This window comes from Lampetra planeri, chromosome 1 (genome assembly GCF_965212315.1).
Source record: "Lampetra planeri chromosome 1, kcLamPlan1.2.h2, whole genome shotgun sequence".
Lineage (NCBI taxonomy): Eukaryota > Metazoa > Chordata > Hyperoartia > Petromyzontiformes > Petromyzontidae > Lampetra > Lampetra planeri.
This window is the reverse complement of record NC_136107.1, coordinates 1,334,468-1,340,903: the sequence shown is the minus strand read 5'-3', so window position 1 is coordinate 1,340,903 and position 6,436 is coordinate 1,334,468.

The window sequence follows — 6,436 nt, the reverse complement described above, 5'->3', positions numbered from 1 at the left end:
GAATACGCTTCCACCCGTTGCCGTCACGTGCTGCTGAACACATGGGAAATAGGCACCGACTTGGTGTACACAGCACGGTCTAATGTTTTATAACATCCAAGACTTGATTGTGGTCATGATGTAACGTCTAATGTCAATTCGACACCCGCCCCCTTGAGGCCCCATGGCACGTGGGACCGTTGAGAGTTATGAGTGTGCACAATACAGAGGTTCTCTTTGGGGCCGTCCATAAATGACGTCACTCACCTAGGGGGGGGGGGGGTTGAGAAATGTGACGACCCATCAAAATGCGCAACTTTAAATAAATATAGACAACACGTTCTACTTAATTAAATAGACTTTTTAAGAAATGTTTTCTCCTACAACATCAGAGTGCAGCGCCACATTAAATACGCACGACAATGACAATATTTTAAAGCGATTTGAAGCATGTTTTATTGGGGGGGGGGGGGGCAGAGTTTTGTGACGTCATATTTGAGGGGGGAGGTCTGACTTTTTGTGAAAGAGGGGGGGGGGTCAAAAATCGTCCAAAATCGCGTGACGTCATTTATGGACGGCCCCTTTGTGCAGGATGAGCAAACAGCGGCCAGGAGGAACCGGCCACGCGGCGCTGGCTCCAGGGCGTGGTCCGGAAACCACACGGGCACACAAAGCCCCTTTCCGCCGAGACCCATTGGACTTCCAAAGATGGTGATTCATAAAAAAAAACAAGTATATTTCGATTAAATTACCATATAATCAAATGTCAAATTTAGTTTTTTTTTTCTGTTTTCGCTACCGGTATTTCCATTGACACATGGAGCATGCCCGTGTGTGTAGTCACATTCGCAGATGTTCTAGATTTGAAGCTTTCGTGACTGCAAGGATTCATACTCTTAGGTTTTTTCGGTAAAGTCACGTAGGTAAAAATAAAAGTAAATTTATATATTTTTAATTTTTACTATTTTTTTTATTTTTACCTACGTGACTTTACCGAAAAAACCTGAGAGGACATTCGCAGATGGATGAGCAAAACATGGGACGGAGCCTGGAAAGTGGCACGGCGCGGCTCTTCGTAATGACTTTAACATTTTCCAGCGCCTTGTTATGCTTCATGAGACATGCAAGCAGATAAGGCGCCACATGGTGTCCCTTTCACAAACACAAAACGTCTACAGCTTCCTTTTTTTTGCATTCTTTGGTTTCCAAACTGTACACAACGTTCCACTAACTCTCATATCGCTGCAAACCAGTGTTGCACAGCAGGGGGTTTAAGTTCCAGGGGGGCTGGGCCCTCCCCAAAAGCCCCCGCTTGCAATGTAGCATTACTCGCTGGTAACGATGACAGCCCCAATGGCTTTGCTCCCACCCTCCCGTTATAAAGGCTTTACTGTACGGGGGTGCGTGCAATGTGCGGTGCCTCCAACCCCCCGTCGCTCCTGCAGCCCAGACTCTGCGATGATCGTGAGCGTGGGAGCAGTGCTCGTCTGGGTCACGTCAAGTTTCTCGCGAACTTGCGAGCTTGCTGACGACCCACCGCTGTTCGTCTCGCACTCACTTGCGAGGGCTTTCATGCCACTTCTTGCCACACTGAGAGCCCGTTAATGGTGTGAAAAACAGCCGTAGTTTAACAACTTCACCGTCATCAACATTTCTGTTTACCGAGTCTATACGTTTCGTTTGCATGTGTCCTTTTTATATGCAGACTTCTTGCAAAAATGTGTCGATAACACTGGTCAACAAAAAAAGCGTTTTTTTTTTCTGGCCTGGACTTTTGCAGCTGTTTTAGACTAATTTCAGGGTGCTAATTCCAAATATGATCTCAGATTTGCTCTATCACATCTCATTTTTATGCTATCGGCATACCCCATTTTCATTGATTTGACCCGAAATTAACTCTGTCACTTATGATTGCAAGTTGTTGCGAGTCAGCGACTGCTTTAGTGTTAAAATATGGTGCTGTATTTTTAGGATAGTGTGTTTATAATATAATTTATGTAGATATCCACATTTATTTAATGTTTTTCTTCTGCAATTTTTATTGAAAATGCAATATTTTATATCTCAAAAACCTGATGTGATAGACAAAAACCGATGCCAGATTTGGAATCAGCACCCCAAAATTACCTTAAAACCGTTGGAATACCTTATGCCAGAAAAAGTGTGTTGACCAGTTTAATGCGTGTTGCACTGCGATGACTGCAATCTTATTCCTTCCCCCCCAAATAAGGATTCTCTTTGTTTCGTGTAAACTTTCCTTGGGGAGATGCGGTGGAGAAGCTTTGTGTTGTTAGCGATGCCTTTATGTCTGGTGATGCAGGTATTGATGGGGTGGGGTGTGCAAGCTCTGGTGGTGCTAAGTGGTGTAGGGAGCGGTGGGAATGGAGATGCAGACCGGCCAGCTGCTACCCCACCACTCACAGACTCAAATGTAATTCTAGATTTAGTAATCCCCCAGAGACGAGACAACACAGATGCACCGTTACCCTCAACCACATTTCTAGCTAAACTGTAAATAGTAAGTATGTCCACTGCGTATATGTACCGTATGCTTTATTAAATGCAGGTGACCTCTTGTATCGGTAAATTCTACCTGGATTTTACCAATCTGTGTCTTTTTGACATTGTCTGGGATAATGAGATCTCTTTTGGACCATTAAAAAATTAGTTCCCTCATCACGATACTGCCTATGCACAGCATAACTCACAAAGTGTTTGTATGTATGATTAGAGTTGAGATGTGTATTGGTGAATGATATTGCACCATGTCGTCACGTCATTATTTGGATGGATATGCTGCGGGTCGAGTTTAAAATGTTGCTTCACTCGCCGTCCTTTACATTTGAAACTCCAGAATACAATCTTACATTTACACTCGCATGCTCGTGGCGATGTACATTACACTTGGCTAACTTTGTTGTTCGCTATCGTTTTAGTTTTTTTTAAGACGTTCCAAGTGCCAACATTAGCTATTTGTTTAAATCAATACCACGTTGAAGAAACCATAAATATAAAAAAATCTGTACGAACTAGTTTATCTCATTCAGATGGGCCATGATAATCAATAAAGGCATCTGACTCCTTCACTGCCGTGTCAGCTTGTAAGTGACACTTTCTCTGCCTTTGTCAAGGGTATAAATCTCGCGCGTTGAATGCTGCACACATTGGGAGGAGGAGGAGGAGGGCCGAGGTGCTCCCTGGGAGTCTGTCGCTAAGTTTTAGTGTTTGCTGCCCGACGTTCAGACAGAGACACAGACCAGAGTTGAGTGAAGGGCGAGTTACTGCAGCCTGTAGCCAAAACCGTGGCATTTCTGCATTCAAAATATATGACCACTGCCATCTCCTCACACAAAGGACATTCACACACCCTGTTTAATGGGCCCACAACTGTGCCTGTTGTATAACATTATCTGTGGGCAGTGGTATATTTTGTTTGTATGTATGCACGCATTGCAAGTATAAAGTTTCAGTTTCATTTATTTGGTATAGCCCTGTGAGCCATTCGGCTCTTGAATCGGGTGCAACCGCAACAAACAAAAACATGAACAAGAGACTACGCGCAAGAGCTGCGAGCATGGTGAATACGAGACCCAAGAACCTTCACAAGTTTATAGTGCAGTGCAATTGTCTTGGAGGGGTTAAGGCTGAATGCTGGAGGCCGTTTGAACACGCCATGAGCCACTCTTACTAAACACACACTGCACCCAAGAGGCAAACCACAAACCTCTTCAGGCAGCTGCCACAGATAAATTTGTCTTAATGTCTGATCAAGTAAGTGCCTTTCTAGGGCCACATTAGGGATAGACGGGCCTGGGCGGAGGGGCTGTTAACGCAGTCTGCATTCTTTTGTTCACTGCTTAGCGGGTGGAGTATTCGCGTGAGCGTTGCTGCATTTACAATAGGAATTGTAAAATCCTTCTGAGAAAACAGCTGCCAACACTTAACATTCCAATCGTACAGTAGTTATTAATTTAAATTGATTCGTTTTTTCCTTTCGTGAGAAAGTGCCGTGGTGACTTAACATTGCACCGGTGTTTGAAACACAGTCAGGGAGTAGTGGCTAGGAGTGGGTGGCAATAACAGGAATCATTTTTTTCGTGTCGAGGTGGAACAAATGTTTGCCTGCCACCTCGGCGATTCAAGGAATCGTTGTAAATTTAAGGTAACGAGCCGATTCATGAATCAATTCTATTTTTAACACTGCTGTGAATCTTCTTCTTGGTTCTTTCGGTAAAGTCACGTAGAAGGGAAGTAATAAAATAATACAAATAAAACATAACAAAATAATTCTCACGACGTTTCGGCCACAACACAAGCAGCCGTCCTCAGGTGAAGACCAGGAGCATTCCTGGCAGCGATTTCAGCCGCTTCACCTCTACATAACAATAGGCTCAGTCAACCATTCTACACAGCCAAGACTCATTTCCTGGCAGCGATTTCAGCCGCTTCACCTCTACATAACAATAGGCTCAGTCAACCATTCTATACAGCCAAGACTCATTTCCTGGCAGCGATTTCAGCCGCACCACCTCTACATAACAATAGGCTCAGTCAACCATTCTACACAACAAAGACTCATTTCCTGGCAGCGATTTCAGCCGCATCACCTCTACATAACAAAAGGCTCAGTCCCTTTTACACGCACCTTTACATCATCCGCACCCAGTTTACACAACAAAGGCTCATTCCTAGCAGCGTGATTCAGCCGCACCGAACCTCACAAAAATAATATTCAGGGCCTACCTTGGCTCCTCCTACCCTCAACCAGTATATATACAAGGACTGTTTTCTTGGAATTTCTCTCACTTGATACAGCTATCGTGCTGTGACGGTTCCACCTGAAGACGGAAGCTTGTGTTGCCTCCGAAACGTCGTGATTTTTATTTTATTTTTATTTTACTTTTATTAATTAAATTTTTTTACCTACGTGACTTTACCGAAAAAACCTAAGAATATCTATAAATAATCTCCACGGAGCTCTCTCTGGTCGTGAATTGGCACAACAAATGCTTGCAGATGATAAGCCTGCTGATGGGGCAGCCTTCCGAAGTGTTACCAATGGGCTGCCACCTCCAGGAAACCATTCCACTGGGGAACCCTCATTAGAGGCATAGAAAGCTACCATGGGAGAAGGTCACGCCTGCTCCAGCCACAGCACAATAATTCTGGGTCAAATACTAGGCAGCAACCTCAGCCAGGTATATAAAAAGAGGGCGGAGCGCCTTGAGAACGCCTATCATGCGAGGTGGTGGTACTTCCCTGGGCGTTTGTGGCAAGATAACCGGAGTTAGGAGACGCCGGTGTTTTAAGATCCCCAGAGCACCCATTTCGTGGCGTCAGCTGCACCGCGCCCGACAACGCCACGGTCCGCGGGCAAGCGAGAGCCACGCTTTCAGGGACCCGACAATTGCTGAAAAATGACAGACGTCTACTCAATCCGTGGGTCACGACTTGGCCAATTTATACCAACATCCCGATAATGACGATGCAATTAGACGCGCGTGTGGTGAGCGGTGATGTTGTAGGATTTTAAGCAAAAGAAAGGAAAGGTTGCGGTTAGAACGGTGGGCTACGTACAGTGCGAAAGAAATTTAACATACATACAAGTGTGGATGCCGCCCCAACAGAGGCGTTGGCAGCCGCTGTCTGATGACCGCCAGTGCCTGGTTGGGACGGCTCGCTGCTTGGTTAGGACAGCGCTGTGTCTCCAGATGAAGCTCACTTCGCCCTGCGAGATAAGTCACTGTGCAGTGAGTGGGGATCGCCCGCCGACATTCGCACAACGCAACACAAGAGGACAACTCGAGTGGGTAATACAACAAAGATGTAACTCGACGTGAACCGCGCGCAGCCTAGACACGTTTTTAAGTTGATCGGTTTCGCAGGACAAACTGTACTCATGTTTCAAAGAGGAAAAAAAATGCACACTTAAAGAGTGCTTCATAATGAATGTATTCGTGTACCTATTATGATCTTGAATCACAGTTGGCCTCCACATTTTCCACGCTGGCGCGTTTTTTTTAATTATTTGCACAGCATGGGGTACGCTTTTATGGTTAATACTTAACAAAGGAACGTTTTGCTATGCTCTTGCTAAGCAGAGCTCCTCCGAGCAAAAAACGACAGCAAGTTCAACGTCTCAAAGTAGTAAGCAAAGCTCTAGGTACTACACAATGCTTGAGGTGGTGCAGTGGAACTGTACATAGCTGCTGCTCGTGTCCACGGCCTCAACCGATCTGTACAAAATATAATTATCCATGTAAGGATTCCTCCTGCTTTCCATGGGGGCTTTTGTCCCACACGGATAAGAGGAGTGGCCTGAGAAGTGGTTGAAACATCACCCTGTTATTCGCATTCATCCATGGACAGCGGATATCACGAGGTGCGTTCGCAGATTGCGCAGATTATATGATCCACGTATGAAAAAAACAAGAATAGATTTTACCCTTTCTGACAA